Source organism: Podarcis tiliguerta, assembly GCF_965153285.1.
Source record: "Podarcis tiliguerta genome assembly, chromosome: 6".
In the NCBI taxonomy this organism is placed as follows: domain Eukaryota; kingdom Metazoa; phylum Chordata; class Lepidosauria; order Squamata; family Lacertidae; genus Podarcis; species Podarcis tiliguerta.
The window spans coordinates 41,520,409-41,538,078 of record NC_139539.1 but is presented as its reverse complement, the minus strand read 5'-3'; the positions used below and the strand labels follow the sequence as shown (position 1 = coordinate 41,538,078).

Sequence of the window (17,670 nt, the reverse complement as noted above, 5' to 3'; positions counted from 1 at the left end):
TTGTACATGTCTACTACACACCCGTGTGGTGTAGTGGTTACAGTGTTGGACTAGGACCTAGGAGACCAGGGTTCAAATCCCCACTCAGCCAAGAAGCCATGAAGACCTTACACCTGTGACTGCCTCTTTCAGCCTATTCTACCTCACAAGGTTGTGGTGGGAATTAAATGATGAAGGGGAGAAGAACCATGTAAGATATCTTGAGCTCCTTGGAGAAGTAGGTGGGATATGAATGCAATGAATGAATGAATGAGAAAAAAAATGCATAAGGTTGATCCTTGTCTTTTCCTCCCTCCACATGTCCCAGGTGAATGAATGACATCTATATCCAGAGGAAAATCTGAATGTGGATGTCATCCTCCCATACTGCATTGCTTTCAGTGAGATGCACATTTGAATGCATGCTTCTCCCACACTACTGGTTCACCTCCACTGCGAACAGCTGATTGAGACACTTGGGAGCTGTGCACTCTTTGGAGCTACCTGCCCGTGGGTAAGGATGGTGGAAAGGACACTGTGTGTTCCTAGGGTGCCTCTAACAAAGAGTGTTCCAGCATCCCTCTAGAACAGGGGTCAGCAACCTTTTTCAGGTGTGGGCCGGTCCACCGTCCCTCAGACCCTGTGGTGGGCCGGACTATATTTTTTGGGAGGGGGGGAAATGAACGAATTCCTATGCCCCACAAATAACCCAGAGATTTAAATAAAAGCACACCTTCTACTCATGTAAAAACACCAGGCAGGCCCCATGAATAGCCTAGAGATGCATTTTAAATAAAAGGACACATTCTATTCATGTAAAAACACGCTGATTCCTGGACCGTCCATGGGCCGGATTGAGAAGGCAATTGGGCCACATCTGGCCCACGGGCCTTAGGTTGCCTACCCTTGCTTTAGAAGCACAGGAACAGCTCTCACATCCAGATTCTGAATTGGTTCAGTATTATGAATGTTCTCCAAGAATTCTTGGGAAAACCTCATCTGCTTTACAAGCTCTTTTGGCTTGTAGTGTTGGTGTATACATGCTGATGGTGCCATGTGCCTTATTGTATTGCCCTGTGAACTGTAGTCTGGCTTCACACCTGCTCTGCACCCTCCTTACCACACCAGTTGAGGCAGAGAGATGCCTGGAAATTCAACTACAGTGGTACCTTGGGTTACATATGCTTCAGGTTACATACGCTTCAGGTTACAGACTCTGCTAACCCAGAAATAGTGCTTCAGGTTAAGAACTTTGCTTCAGGATGAGAACAGAAATCGTGCTCCGGCGGCGCAGCAGCAGCAGGGGGCCCCATTAGCTAAAGTGGTGCTTCAGGTTAAGAACAGTTTCAGGTTAAGTACGGACCTCCGGAACAAATTAAGTACTTAACCCGAGGTACCACTGTATTCCCACCCCACTACAAATGCACCTCGAGAAAAGAAAAAGGGGTTTAGAGATCATCCCTATAAAACGTTTGGAAGAAACTATGAAGGTAACTGATTGACCCAAAGTATTTTTATGACAGAATATAGTGTTCAGTGCCAAAATAGGATTATAAGTTGTTTACAAATTATAAAAACTGTTTAAATGTCATTGTAAAATATACCATATTTAAAACATGCAACCAAAAAGTATTGTGAAAACAGCACAATTAAAACAAGAGATTAAAACAACAGAGGACGTACACACCCAAGAATTCTGTTTGGTCAGATGCTCTGGATACATATTGCACAACCATCAATGAGTTCCCTCAAGAGTAACAAGTTAATGTTAAATAACTTCTCGACATGTACCTACGAAGCACTTGTTCCTGTAGTTTCACACCAATCTAAAGTTTGGTGGAGAGTAAAAAGCTGTATTTAGAAAATGTTCACATGATCACAAACATCCTGGTCAGTCTGAATTCTGAGTGTGTATGTGCAGTTTCTTGTTATATGTTCCAAGCCAGAAAATAACTTATGGGGCAAACAGCACTCGGTTCGTAATATGAGTATTATGAGCTGAACAAATTTGTGATCTGAGGCAGGGAATTATAAACTCCAGAAACAAATCTGATATGATCCGGTTCCCTGGATGTGCCCTTATCTTGCCTCCTAGATAAAAAGACATTGGGTCCCATTCTATCTCACTGTAACTATCTTACTAAAGAAATGGCATTTCCAGCTTCTAAGGATATTTTCATTTTCAGAAGCTAAGGAAGATACACACTTGTTCGTTATTCCCTTCCCCAAGTCACGGTATAGAAAAAAAGGTACCTGTGTAGATCAGACTTGTATTTTCAAGTTTAAAATTGTAACAATGCAGTCTAACATATAGCACTAAGAAAAGATGTCAGTTATTCACAGGCCTGAAATTTCAGTACCAAATTGAAAGCTGCCGTTCAGATGGCATGACCGTGACACTGATGGGGGGAAATCGCTCTGTGCCTACATCTCTGTGGTGCAAACCCTAATGGCAAATCAAACTGCTTTGGGAATGGGACTCTTTGGGATAACTAGCCTGTCAAGGCTATTGTCCTCTCCTTCCAGATTGAAAAAGAGGAGCTAAGAGAGTAACGATTTTTATTTCTTATGTCGCTTTCACCCAAACAGAAAAAGGACCAACACAGTAATGACTTGTCCCACATTCAGCGAATGTGATAAAGGGTGCTTCCAGACAGGGGCTTAATATTCTAAATGGATATCACAAATGGGTTATTGGCAACATGATATAGTTGTTTAAGTTACTTGATTTTCTTCAGAAAAAAAGGAATTTTGGATTAAATAGAGTAAACTACAGGTTGGTATTTTGATGAAAACACTGTGTGAACACTGCACAAAACTTGCTAGCATTAGATGTTGGTAGACTTTCTCATTTGAGACACCTTAAAAAGGAAACTGTTAAATCTGTGCTAGCAAAAAGCATTCATTTGCTATCCGCTGCTCCCAAAGTGCCACGGCCAAGTGTCAGGAAGCAGTTCATCTTAAACAGCTTTAGCCTTGGCATCTCTGCTGAGTTTTAAAGCAAAATGCCTGTTGTTGTTGTTTTAAAAAAGACCTGTTTACTATCTATATTTCCTTGGAGGACCTCCAGATTCATTTAATGCACCATGACAAAACAAAATAAATAGGGTATGGGTCTAAACTAAATACACATGTCGGAAGGCTGTGGTGCCCTAAATTGCTTGCGAAAATGAAGAAATAATTCCCACAGATGTTTTCTAGGATTTATTGTGGTCTATAGTAGCAGAAAACCAGAATATTTTTTGCCACATTTAAAGAACTGACTTATTGTTTCCCATAGGTTTCCCCAGGCAAATAGCCTGTTGCATCAAGTGCAGGGTGCACTGAGGAATCCATACTTTCTACACTGATCTGAAGTGTACTGGGGTCTAAATCAAGATGACAAGGTGTGAACTGAAAGGAACAGGAGTGCTAAAGGGAGCTGATACCTGCAGAGCTAATCATGCATACAATGGAAATGTTTGCTTAAACATTGGAGCATGAATTTTAAACAAATAAGAGGCACTTGCCTTTTGTAACACACCGTTCTTATAACTCCACCCAATTCCAAGAAAAGCTATTTTGTTCATGAATTCCAGTTTTGCAGTCTCTCGCTAAAAGTGTTCCTATGTAATGGCCTTAAGGTCAGGCAGCCATCCTTGCCCCCAGTATTGTAATGCTCTAATTTCTACATGGTATGTTCTCTTTTGTTAAGGGCAGTTTGTGTTCAGCTGATATAAAAAGGGAGAACAAAATGAAAAGTCACACTTTTTTAAAAATCATAAACCATTCCATTCCATTTTATTTACTCAGATATAAGCCCCACCGAGTCACATTTACGCATGTCAAAATACATACTACTACAAATTCTGTACAGTCTACATCTGGATTGGAATTCCTTTTAGCTGCTTTAATTTTTTAATGGTGTTCTTGCTGTCCTGGGCTCCTTTTGAAGGAAGAGGGGGAAACAGAAATATAAACAAATACATTCATATTGTTGCAGGCCACCGCAATCTCTGAGTGGTGTGAGATTCCAGGGGTTTACCTAGGATTTATGTTTCCTTTAGGGAATGAGGCAGAGCAGAGAATGTGGCGTCTTTATGATATCTGGCTTATTTGCACCTATAGAATCACAGATTCATAGAATTGTAAAGTTGGAAGGGACCCTGGTCCAATCCTTTGCAAAGCAGGAATATGCAGCTGAATCGAACCTGCAACCTTGATGTTATTGGCACCACACTCTAATCAACTGAGCCTACAATGGAGGGGTCCACAGCATTCGCACCCTAAAATGGTTTTGTTTCTTCCATAGTCACAACCTTGGAGCCAAACGGAAATCAGTCATTGTGCTCTGACCCTCTTTCCAGTTTGTTGCCTTTCCTGACCTGCAACCTTTTCTCCCTTAGGTCACATTGCAGCCAACTCTCGACTCCACTTCAAACTCTGGCTTTGTCTTCTGACTCTAAACTGGAGGAGAGGCCCTAGCCAGTCTAGCACAGAGCCCCCTCTCCTTGGCTTTCTTAATGGCTCATCTCGCAGGTAATTACTTCATCAGGCCTGGCTTATATTTTGAGCCCTGCTGGATCCAGGGGTTCAGGAGGCTTGATGAAATTCTAGCACTTACTGGATCCAGGAATTTAGGGAAACCTGGCACCCTTGAACTCCTAACAATTAAACGCTTGGGAAAATCAGAAAATCATATGAAGTTCCAACTTATTATTGGGGTTTCAAGAACCATAGTCACATTGATATTTATATGACAATTCTCACTATATTTACTTTCAGCTGATTTTAATGGTGCTTCCAGTAACAATACTTTGGATTGCTGTCTTAATTTTAAAATATAAAAAGTGTGTGAGCTCCTACAGTTAGGCCAAAAAGATCCCCAACTCTGTGTTTAGAGACTGAGGACCCTCTAACCACAAAAGTTGCACAAGAGGACATCCTGGCCTAACTTGTGTTGTCGCTCCAGTTTGATAGAAGGAAGGGGCCCACTGCTTAGAATGAGGAAGAACTCAGTATAATTTGAAATTTTGCATCCTCGCTTTCACCCCTGCTGGGTCTCTTACATGAACAGATTTGCTTTATCCAATTGGTCCAAGAAGGTAGAAACTCTCTAGACCCTAATTCAAAACCACACATATTAATACTCCTCTGCATTTGTAAGAAATCCTTATCTTTTAGAGTGGCAGCATCCAAACTTTGAAACTCTTGTCTATTGACATCAGGCAGATCCCTTCACTGTACTCTTTTCACCATCTGCTACAAACATTTCTGTCCAGGCAAACCTATCCAGATACTGTGGTACCTCGGGTTAAGTACTTAATTCGTTCCGGAGGTCCGTACTTAACCTGAAACTGTTCTTAACCTGAAGCACCACTTTAGCTAATGGGGCCTCCTGCTGCTGCCTCGCCGCCGGAGCACAATTTCTGTTCTCATCCTGAAGCAAAGTGTTCTTAACCTGAAGCATTATTTCTGGGTTAGTGGAGTCTGTAACCTGAAGCGTATGTAACCTGAAGCATATGTAACCGAGGTACCAATGTATATAGAACATTGGTGTTTTAATCTGTTTTTCTAATTTTTGTTTTAAATAGTTTTTTCAACTCTTTTTCCTTATAATAGTTTTATTCTTTTATTAAATGATTTTGAAGGGGTTACCCCCTCCAATTATTTATTGACTTAATTTGTATCCCACCTTTTCTCCAAGGAGCTTAAGGTTCTCCTGATCTTCGTTTCATCTGCAAAACAACCCTGTGAGGGAGGTTAGGCTGAGACAGGCAGCGACTGGCTCACTGTCACCCAGTATACTTCATGGCTTAGTGGGGATTTGAAACCTTGTGATTTTATATTGGTTTTTTTATGTTGTGAACTGTCCTGAGATATGTGGGTGAAGGGCAGTATACAAATTTAATTAATTTAATAATAATAATAATAATAATAATAATAATAATCAACTCTGCTCTCCTAGGTCCTAGTCTGACACTTAACTACTACATGCTGGATTGAGCACTATATAAATGTTATGAAATCAATCAATCAATCAAATTATATGGGAATCCAAGAGATCCATTTCTAAAACCTTTGTCCTTACATGGAAGCAGTTACACACTGGCAGAAAAAGTTCTGTTTCTTTTGAGTGACACTAATAGCTTTGTGACACATAAAGTGGCTCTTTATGCACTCGCTGCAAAAAAGATTAGAATGAGTTAGATAATATTGCCATAAATTGTTTTAGAGATTTGGAGGTTTAATCTGAAGCTGAGCTGGCTTGGAGCTTGCTGATGCTAATTCTGTTTTTCCTTCCCTCCTATCGCTGATGTCTGATTTACATGATGGAGGGATGTTCTGTACTATGTAATAAAAATAATAAAAGTAATAATAATAATTTATTTATACCCTGCCCATCTGGCTGGGTTTCCCCAGCCACTCTGGGCAGCTTCCAACAAAATACCAAAATACAATAGCCTGTCAAACATTAAAAGCTTCCCTAAACAGGGCTGCCTTCAGATGTCTTCTAAAATGTATCAGTACATTTATAGTTTATTTTATTTAATAACATTTGCACACCACTTGATTGTAAAAAAACAGACACCTCATAGCAGTTTGCAGAAAGATAATAACAGCAAAACCAAGACAAAATCACAACTGTTCTTTAAAACATTGCTGTTGATAATCTCTCTGTCTCAGGAGACAATGGAGGGGTGCGTACGCCTTGGGGGGGGGGTGAAGTCCAACCATTGGAGGGTTACAGCGCCTGCTGAGGCATAAAATACTAAAACAGATTAAGATGACCGCAACTTTCTAAGCAGTGGAATTGCATGGCTAGCTCAGCTGGTTAGAGTGCCGTGCTGATAATGCCAAGGTTGCGGGTTCGATCCTCCTATGGGACAGTTTCATATTCCTGCATTTGCAAGGGGTTGAGCTTGATGATCCTCAGGGTCGTTTCCAACTCTACAATTTTGTAATACACATACTGAATTGAAGTATATAAATGAACGAACGAAGCGGAATAAATAAATAATTTGAAGAACGAACAAAGAAATAAAAACCGGGCAACCGCGTGAAAGTTCGCGCCAAGGAGAGAGAAACGCAACTGGCGCACCGCCAGCCCAGGAAGGCTCGGCGCAGCAAAGAAAGGCTGGTTGGGACAGAGGAGGAAGAGGGCGAAAGCAGCAGCATCCGTGACCTATCCTCCCCACGAGGAGGGAGGCTGGCGGGCGGGCGGGGGCTGGCGGAGAGGATGTTCATTGGAAAGTGCACGGATGGGTGGCCGGAGGAGCGTCCTGCCCACTTCCCCTCCCCTCCCTCCCCTCCCCGCGGAGCCTGCGACGCCCGCCGCGAGCGATCGGACAGCCCCGGCCGCCTCTTGTATACAACGGGGAGGGAAGAGGGAGGGAGCGAGGGACGGGTCCGGCCTGCCCCTGGGGCGGGGCGGCGCGGCGTTTGCAAGACAACAGCCCGAGCCCGACACAAGGAACCGCTCGCTGCTGCTGGGGAGAGCCGCGCGGAGTCGCTAGCGCCAAGCAGCTTAGTAAGTGCCGCCGGCCGGGTCTTGGGGAAGCCCAGCCGCGCTCGCTCGCTCGCCACCCCCCCCCCCCGCCGCCGCCGCCTCACCCCACCCTCCCCACGCCGCTTGCAACCCCCGAGGGGATGACATTTCTCTCCGATCCGAGGCTGGTGGGCGAGGGAAGCCTCTGGAGATTTCCCCCTACCCCTCAAATGGATTGGAAGGTTTTGCGGGCGCCTCTGGGAACTTGTAGCTGGTTGGGGTGTTTGGAGAGAGAGAGAGCGGAGCGCAAAGGCGCGCGCCGCTTGGGTTCTTTCTTGCGCGGAATTGTAGTTAATCCACCGATTAATAAAAAATCATTCCGTCTCAGAAATGGGAACTTCATTCATCTTGGAGGGGAGCATCCTGGTTGGCCTTTTCATTTTTTGCGGGGGAGGGCATGTGGTGTGTTTTTTGTTTTGTTTTTTTTAAAAAAGAAATATTATTTCTTTTAAAGCTCGTTTCAGTCCCTGTTTGCAAACTCTTATAAAGGGTGCTCTGTGCGCTGGCTACTCACCCGGCGCGCGCGGGTATGTTTGTGTACGCATGTATTGAAATCGACGGGACAACCCCAGCGCAGGGAATCAATGAATCACTTTCTTCCAGTCCATAAATGCACTTACCCAGGAATGCCCCATGAGAACCAAACGGCGCTGCAAAGGGGGCGGGTGAATCTCTCCTTACAGTCGTCAAGACATCTCGTTTGGGAGCAATTCTGTGGATTTTAGTGGAGCGACTGTGCGGCTACTCTGGAGTAAGTCGCGTATTAATTCAAGATCTCCGTCCCCAGAAAAAAAGTGCTTTCAAAATAATATTTGCAGTGAGCCCCCTGCTTCCCTAATATGCCCCAGAAGGGAAGGGGTTAAAGTATCATTTGCGCCCGCGCACCCTCTCTCCCCCCTCCCGAAATAAAACCAGACCATCAGGTTTTCTGCACCGTCTCGCATGGTTTTCTGTTCAGTGTGGCTTTCTCTGTTCGCGGACAGGGACAGTATAAGATGCATTTAGGTAGAGCTAACTTAATCATATAGGTCAGGACTTGGGGATCGTTTCAAGGAGAATCAGAGCTACTTTCTCCTCTTCCCATTTCCTGCTTTCTATCTCTCTCTCTCCCCCTCGCATCTCCTGGCCAAAACAAAACAGCATATTTATAACTGACTAGGGGCACTGTCTCGCCAGCCAGTCTGTGGGGTTCTGTAACACAATGATTTCATAGTCAATGGGTGATAGGCAGGGTGATGCTCTTACAGTTGTAGGCACCAGCAGAGGTCACCAAGCATGTTATAAAATAAGCAGCCAGACACCATCCAGCTAAAAGGTTAATTCTCACTTACAAAGAGGAGCTGGCAGGACTATAACCTTAACCTGAATTTTCCTCCCTGGTTGTTTGTTTTGTTTGCTTTCTTGAACAATGTGTTGTTTTATGTAGATCACTCTCAAGTTCCTTTATCATAGAATCGTGGAATTGTAGAGTTGGAATGGTGATTTGTAACATGTTCATAATTGTTGATTGCTTATAAATAAGAGTCTCCCCCCTCCTACATTTTGGAGATAGCACAGCCTGTTTCTGGATCTCATCTTTTACTGCCCTTTGTGTAGCACTGTTATTCTGCATGATAGGACACTTCTGTGGTGTTGGGGTAGGCAATGCTTTAACAACAACAACAATAACAAATCATATTCTTATTGTTTTTCTATTATGTTCACAGTATTTTGTCTCTAATTTGAGTATATGGAATGGGAGTGCAGTGACCGGGTGTGTGTGTGTGTGTGTGTGCATTATGTAACCTATCTGGCAAACCTGATGGCTGCCCGAGGTGCATTTAAAGGGGAGGGTGGAGAGGGCCTTTGCATGTGCATGGCACAGAAACCAAGATAATCCAGTTGCTTTCAGCCCCTGCTCCAAGTGCAGAGGGAGACAGTCACTCAGCATTTAGCATCAGCTTCAAAATGAGTGAAGAACATTTAAGCCTAAATGTTCACTGCACTTAACTTTGGTTCAACGTGGCCTAATCTTCCCTCCTTTTTCTCCCTTGAAAATCACATCCATAGGACTGGTTCTGTGAAGGCAGTTAGAGGACTGATAATCTGATCCAATAAGAATTGGTGCAGATCTAGTGTAGGGGTAGGAAATCTGCGGTCTCCTCAACTCTCACTAACCTTGACAATTGGGCGTTACTATTAGGCATATTTGCACCTGCTTGTAGCTCATGTGAATTGTTTGTGAAATAAATAAGCAGATAATGTGTAAGATGGAGTGCAAAGATGTGTGTGTAGAAGGGGAACCTGTGGTCCTTCAGATGTTTTTGGGCTACAATTTCCTTCATCTCTGACCATTGACCACTTTGGCTGTGTCTGATGTGAGCTAGGTTCCAACACAATGAAGGACCACAAGTTCCCTCTCCCTGGTGTAGGTTGGTGTCCCAACCCTGCTTTTTGTCTCCCCCTGTAATGCGTAAGTACAAGAGGGAAACTTTGGTGCATCATCGGTGGCTGAGAAAATAAGCTACAGTACTTCTTTCCGCAGCACATAGTTACAACCATGGAACTCGCTCCCACAAGTGGCATTGGTGACCACTAACCTTTGAAAGAGCATGAGAAAAATTCAAGGAGGAGAAGGCTATTGACTGCTAACTGAGACAGCTATGTTCTGCCACCATAGTTGGAGGCAGCAATGCTTCTGAATACTAGTTGCTGGAAGCCACAGGAAGGGAGAGTGGTCTTGCGCTCAAATCCTGCTTGCAGGTTTCCCACAGGCATCTGGTTGGCCACTATGAGAACAGGATGTTGGACTAGATGGGCCACTGGCTTGATCCAGCAAGCTCATCTTATGTCCTTACGCTGTTCTTAAGGCAGGTCTGGACTCTGCCAGTGAGGCCTTTCATGTGCTGGAGTTTAGACTCTTTCAACTCCTGCTCCTTTTTGCTGCTGTATCCAGGACTATCAAGATGATTCACAAGACACTTGCAAATGCTAAAGTTCACAGAGTGCTAAAGTTCAAAGGGTGGGCGGGTGGGAAAGGTTATAATACCAGCAGAGCAGGCTTTCACATGATATCAGAGCAAGGCGTAAATCCTTTGAGCGGAATAGGAAATCCATTGCAAAAGGTGTTTTTGCACATTGCATTTTAAAAGTGTACAGCTGTGGGCTGAGATCTAAAGGATTCATACACACATCAGGCCTCTGCCTCTGGTGGAAGCTTCTGCCCGCAGAAAAGCTATTCTGCAGGCTGAGGGAAAAGCTTCTGAGCGACATTCCATGATGTCTCACAGGCTGCCACTGGAAGGAGAAACTGGCAGCCCCCTTGGTCTTTTTGGATACTGACTGTGGTGAAATCCGAGGTATGAATATGATAAATATGGGTTCACAAACTAGTGTGTCACCTGGTTATACTCATCAGGGAGCTGTGATGGTCTGTAGGAAGTGCACACTTAGGGGGAAACCCAGGTTGGCCTCCACATAATGTGGGAATTGACCCAAAGATTCATCCTCGTTTGACAGTTTCATATGTCTTAGACTAAGATCCTTTTCTCTGATTAGGACTATTATTTGGAAATGTATTTGCCCCCTTCCCCCAGCATCACCTGTCATTTATTTGAACGTTTCTCTTTGTAGGCAATTCACAGTTTGGGCTGCTATTAAACATCAGATTAAAAACATCAATGTGGGCCTGGTAACATACTTGCAAGTAAAAGATGAAAATGTTTTAATATCCTTTGGCTATTTCCCCCCCGAAGATTCCTAAACAAGTGTGGTTAAGCCAGTAAGAAAGTCAGGGGATCACGATGGAGGCGCAGAATCATGATACATGTTTTTGTTCTCAACTTTCAGCTAGTGTATTTTTTTTTAAGTACTGTGAACTGTGCTACTCGGAATACACATGTTTGCTGAGAATTCAGTCTGACTTTTTAAAGGATTTGGCCGGAGTGAGTTAGCACCGCTGCTATGCTTGTGACTTGTCCTCCATCCAAATGAATGTAGTTTATCTGGAGGCAACAGGCAAATAGCCTAAGGTTATATGCTGGCACCTGAATTCCAAGCCTTATCTAAGATTGCAGAACAACCTATTGAGGACAGTCTTTGCTTTCTGAAACAAATACTATAACCCAGTTTTGCTCTCCCTGTGGAACAATATCTTTTTTGGCTGCTAACTCCTTTGGATGCTTGCCAGGCTTTAGCACCCTGTGTCAAATAACACGCTTCTGACAAAGGGTGCCCCAGTCAGGTGGGAGAAAATTACTCAATGTTCAGGTGTCCGTGTGAGTGTTTTGTTTTGTTTTGTTTTTGCTCTTGGGCATTTTAATTGTCCTAATCTTAGTTTCACCTAATTGGGGCAGTGTGTGTGTGTGTGTGTGTGTGTGTGTGTGCCACTGAATTCCACATGATACTCAAAAAAGCACAATAGAAGTAAAATATATAGGGGAATCTCTGCCTATCAGAAGACACCCAGGCTTTATGAATGATACAAGTTTGACAGAGAAAGAAAGCACCACCACCACATCTCCTGCTTCTCTCTCCATCATAACATACATGAAGATTCTTGGTGTTTGATGTGACATCATCACCCAGTGAGTTTGTACGCCTCCACTCTCTGCAATTTGCAACATCTGGTCCCACCCTTAATGAACAGGGGGTCAGCAACCCTTTTCAGCCATGGGCTGGTCCACCATCCCTCAGACCATGTGGTGGGCCGGAAAAAATGAACGAATTCCTATGCCCCACAAATATCCCAGAGATTCATTTTAAATAAAAGCACACATTCTACTCATGTAAAAACACCAGACAGGCCCCACAAATAACCCAGAGATGCGTTTTAAATAAAAAGACACATTCTACTCATATAAAAACACGCTGATTCCCAGACCGTCCTTGGGCCGGATTGAGAAGGCTATTGGGACACATCCTGCCCACAGGCCTTAGGTTGCCTATCCCTGCTTTAAAGGCTGTGTTGTTGCTTTCTTATTTTGAATGTTTTTATAGCTGTTGTAAAAAAAGAAATGTTGTTTTAAAAAATTGTATGCCATTGTGGGGGGTCCTTTGGGACTGAAAGTTATGAGTATGACGTGATCATTTGCATATGATGCCCGCCAGATTAGTTCCTTTGCAGGAAACTCTTCTAAAGTTCAAGATGATTATGTGCTCACCTCCGCCACCTTCCAAAATGGCATGTTGTCCCTCCCCTAGGCCCTTCCCCAACTAAGCAGAGTGATGGTTCTGTACACAACATATTTGGGGGGACAAATTCGCACATTAAGAGCTCCTTTGGGAAACTAAGGGAGGTATTTCCATGGAAACACTTGTATAGTAGCTCCTTGTGGTACCCATAACATGGCAGTATTCTTGAGGTGTCTGAGATGAGCTTGGTGCTGCTGCTGCTCAGAAGTACTTCCCACAGCTTCCATGGGTCTGTAACGTGAGAACTGATAATAGGCATTGGGGCATAAACATGAAACAACCAGACAGTAACCAGCCTCAACTTCAGTTTGATACCATGCAAGAAAGTCTAGCAAAACTGGCAGTCGTGTTCCTAGTTCTCTTCTGTTTAGGCTGTGTTTTGGATTTTAAAGAGAGGAAGAAGACATGTGGAATTTCTAGGGCTCAACTAGGCTTTCGTATGATAGCTCAGTTGCATGAAATGGCTATCATCATGGATAGGGCTTTGTTATTTGATGGAAACGGTTCTTGTCAGGGTCAGCAAGCTTATCAATTTGAACACTACTCCCCCAGGTCCTAGTCCAACACTTTAACCACTACACCACACTGACTGACCAGTGGGCTTGATGTGGGCTGGGCGATTGCTGAAAAGGACTTTGTTGCATAGGTGTAGTGAGTCAATCACAGCAAGCCTGTTGTTTCAGGGAGCTTAATTTCATGTTGCTCCAGGGGTCGCCCAGACAACACTCAAACTTCCAATGTTGTCTTTGGGTTTTGCACAATAGACTTCTTAGAAAGAGTGTGTAATACTGATATTAGGGGAAACTGCAAGGCTGAGTGGTGCAGCAATAAAACAGCTGGCGCATTTGTAGTTAAGCAGGGTCTGTTATGGTTTCAGGTTGGATGGGGGACTGTGTGTTGAGATTCCTGCATTGCAGGGCATTGGATTAGATGACCCTTGGGGTCCCTTCCAACTCTTATGATTCTATGACTCAGAAAATGGTAATTAGACACAGGATCACTGATTTGAATCTTAATGGGGGGACTAGAGGAGTTGTTGCACCCAAGGCACCAAAATAAGAGGGTGATTGCCATGACAGTATCTGTAGAGAAGGGAGTTGTGTCAGCTGCCCGTTCACTGAAGCAGCAGAGAGTACAAGGGCTCAGTTTGTTCTTCCTCCTCTCTTTCTAAGACACAGCCTCCCTTTTCACATCTGCATGTTGAACCGGTATCATTCATTCTGTCACCAGGATCCAAAGAAATGTCTGCATAGTTATACATGTGTCCAAAGGTGCATGTGTTTCTCATAGGACAGTCCTCCTTTGCCACATGGTAAACAACTTTTGGAATCGGAGGGGAGACTCAAAAGTATTTTGCAATATGACAAAGAGGCAGGGGGAGGGGACTAAAATATTTCCTTGGAGAGATCAGAGCTCCTTGGGGGAGGCTTAAACTAACTCTTCGGAGCCCAGTCTAACCGTCTGGTAGAGGAAATTTCATGGCATAATGATATGTACACTATTTATGAGTCTCTTGCTAAGACCATAGTTGTCCAAAAGATTCTCCCTGAGACAAGGAGGAAGATAGGTAGCTTAGAGACATGTAGCAAATAGTCACACTAGAAATCTTTGACCAGTTGCCACCTGACTTGCTAGTTTTCATCCTCGGCAGGCCAGTGGGTCTGGATTTTTGTCCTCCTGGGTCACAAACTGGGAAGGATGTCCGGACACTTTCAGAGCTAGTGTGAAAAGCATGACATTTGCTTCCTGTGTTACTTGCATACAATGGCATACACTTGGTTTCCACGATATATGCATGTTGTAAATCCCAGCTGCCTCTTGTGTATATCTGTGTCGTACACGAAGCTGAGAATTTCATATGCTGTTCCTGCCTGCACATTCTAAGTGTATGGATTAAAATGTTCCATTTGCAAACTGTAAAACATAACGTAATGTGTGGCAGGTAGCAAAATGGAGGAGAGGAAGTGCTTTGGGGAGCTAGTGTCTCTAGTATGGAACAACTCTGATTCTGAATGCACGCTGTTTAATTAAAACGATCAGATTTCTGCCCCATACTCCCATCTTGATCCTAAATCAAGGCACATTAATTCCAGTAGGACTCACTCTCCAGTCTGAGAGTGGCTGTCTGAGCCAAAAGGTGAATTCTGAAGAACATCTCTTTGAATACAATGACCCTTTCTGGTAAGTACATGCTTGTAGTGGATGGTGTGGCGAGTTGGAGGCACTTATCTGTCACCCCAGCAGCAGTACTGGATTGGCTCAGCCTGTGCATTTGCACTATTCTGACCTCACTAGCACCTACTATGTCTCCCTTGCAGTAAGCAGCAGCAGTGCGCGCCTCCATTGCACCATGCTATCCACTGCTCTCTCTCTCTCTGTGTGTGTGTGTGTCTGTTTGTAGGGCCTGGAACCGCTTGTTCCTGAGAAACTTGTAAAACTCAACAAAGTGCATAAGTTTGGAATCAACAGGATTGAGATGGGACCGGCTGATGACTCTTGCAGAAATTTTTGGAGTCCTTCATTGGCAAATTTGAGTAGGGCCATTGGCCAGGTGTTCAAGTGGAACATGTTATGGGAAGTTTGTGGCAGTCAGGTTTGTACGAGACAGAATGCCTGTAATTGTGTGCATGAGGGGTGTATGTGTGTGTATGTATAGGAAGGATGGGAATGTGCAAAGACATCTCGGGGATCCATTGTATCGTTGTGCACAGATAACCACTCACTGCACCCCTTACAGGATACTTGTCTGTGAGAGTTTGTGCACACTACGACACTGTCAGCAAATGCGGTACTTATTTTTCTCTCTCTGTAGGAATGAAGGGCAACCATATGTACAGGGGTTCATCTGAGAACACCACCAAGGTGGAACAAACCTACCCCCTGCCCCTGGTGCTCCTGGAGTCTGAGGGGCAGGCTTAGCCCTTTCATCTCAACTGTGTACAGGTTGAGTTTCTTGATCATGTTAGCTGGAATGGTGGACACACACACTCAGTGTTCAGTCTCTGGAAAGGTCACACTGATATTTACAATATTTTATATAAAAGAATTAATAAAGGGAGAAAATAATAGGTCACAGTCATGGCAGGAATCCCAATCCAAATTATCTAGGTGGGGCAGGAAAGTGTGTGTGATGTTGGCATTGGAGGTCAACCTAAAGCAAGAAAACTTAAAAATTTCCCTGTTGGTCCACGCAGACCTCACCCCACCTATTCTCATCCCAAATAGCTTCCTTTCTTGTATCAACTCCTCCCTGTAGTTTATGTACACCCCTAAATGAGAAGCTTGTGGCTTATGGAAACCCTCCCCTGCTATCTTCGTTGTTTGCAAGGTCACCATTTGCTCAGATCCCTCCATAACCATCAGCATTTGACAAATGAAACATTGCTGCTGGTCACCATATAACTTAAATGGTTAAAGATGGGGCTGTGGTTCCTAACCTCTTGATCTTTAGAACTATTTGAAGGGGCAAAAGATGGTGGTGTCTTGTTTACCTTGTTCCCTGCCTGACAGATTGCATGTGACAGATGCAAGCTATCTAAGTGCCCAACAACTGGAATAGATGGCTCTTTCACATCACAGCAAATCAATAGCCTCTCTTGACCCTCTTCCCCCACTTTGAAGAGTATCTCACTATCCCCACTGAGCGAAATATGCTCCCCGCTATGCATAGAGGAACTACTCTGCTGCTGACTTGGCTGCAAGCTGTGTACACCTCCATCCAGATTGTTTCCTTTGCGCTAATGAGTTTTTAATCATTGGATTCTTGGCTGAGAAGCTGTTGAGTTCAAAGAACTCGTTTCATTTTGTACAGGAGGAAAGTTGGCCTAGCTGGAGGCTGAAACTTTTTGGAAACTTAGCTGTTATTCAAAAACATTTGACTCTTTCCCCACCCCCTGCCCCATTCCCCAACCAACGCACACTCTTCCCCTCCTCCTTAATCCACCTGCTTCAGTGCCATATGTCTAAACCTGGAACAGCTCCAGTCCTGAAACAATGGCCTTTGGTCTGACTTGGGCCTACTAGTAACAGTAATAAAGGCAGACTCTGAAGGGAGAGAAATAGAATGTCTCTTGTAAACCGCTCAGAGTTTGGGCCAATGGGTGCCTAAGTACCAAAAGAATTCTAGATAGAAGATGGTCATTCTAGCATTGGGAGGATGTTTTTATTGATCCAAAAATTACCATGTGAATGGTGAGCCTGGAGGATGTTTGCTTTCCTTTAGCAATCAGCCTCTCTTGCTGTCTTGAACCATCCTTTTAAAGACCTAACAATGTGGTAGATACATCATTTGTAGCAACTTCAATTAAATACCCTTCTAAGCTGAAGACTAGCCCTGTTTTAATTTTGTTGAAGCAAGAGAGGATTTTCATCTTTTCTCTCCGTTGCCTCCTGCCCCTAATCATATCCTTCCATTCAGGTCCTGATTTCCAGCCACCTCTGAAAAATGCAAATGGGGATATGTGGATCCAAAATCCTGCCTTTATGCAAGGAAATGCTTCTTTCATCGTCCCTTCTTTTCATGTGCCTGATAATCTAGTAGTACCTTTTCAGCCAAGCTGTCCTCTGCTAGCTACTACGTTCTGGAGTCTCATTATGAAATTAAATAGTGTTTTGAATTGCCTTGGGTGGGGGGAAATGGGAAGAATGTTTACTAGTCCCTTTGTGCAATCTACTGGCCTGTAACCTTTTATGATGATCAGCACTGCTTCACTTGCACAGTTGGAAGGGGAGAAAAGCAATTGACTGGGATTTTGCATGCATGGCTGAATGAGGATGATAGCAGTACTTTAGGGTCTGAAATTAGTGTCTGTTTTCATTGAAGGAGATTCTCACCAGGCTGTATTTGGGATATATATATATATATATATACACACACAATTCAAGCCTCCCGTCCTCTCAGACACAAAGGATTCTGCCTTCTCTATTATGTTTTTCTGACTGCCTCCCCTTTCCAAATCACCCTAATCTCCAAATACCAAGGAGCAAAACAG

General features: G+C 43.8%; 1 protein-coding gene across 5 annotated transcripts in view; it reads left to right on the top strand.

The window, feature by feature from the left end:
* The first annotated feature begins 7,392 nt into the window (after positions 1-7,392).
* SOX13 (SRY-box transcription factor 13) overlaps positions 7,393-17,670 on the top strand; it is a 59,913-nt gene continuing 49,635 nt past the window's right edge. For 4 of the 5 annotated variants that reach the window (XM_083445564.1, XM_083445560.1, XM_083445563.1 and 1 more), the window contains exon 1: positions 7,393-7,489. The gene's annotated coding sequence lies outside the window, so the exon portion shown is untranslated. Of the gene's footprint in view, positions 7,490-8,110; positions 8,259-17,670 lie in introns of all 5 variants that reach the window. The other variant, XM_083445558.1, reaches the window with a different exon arrangement.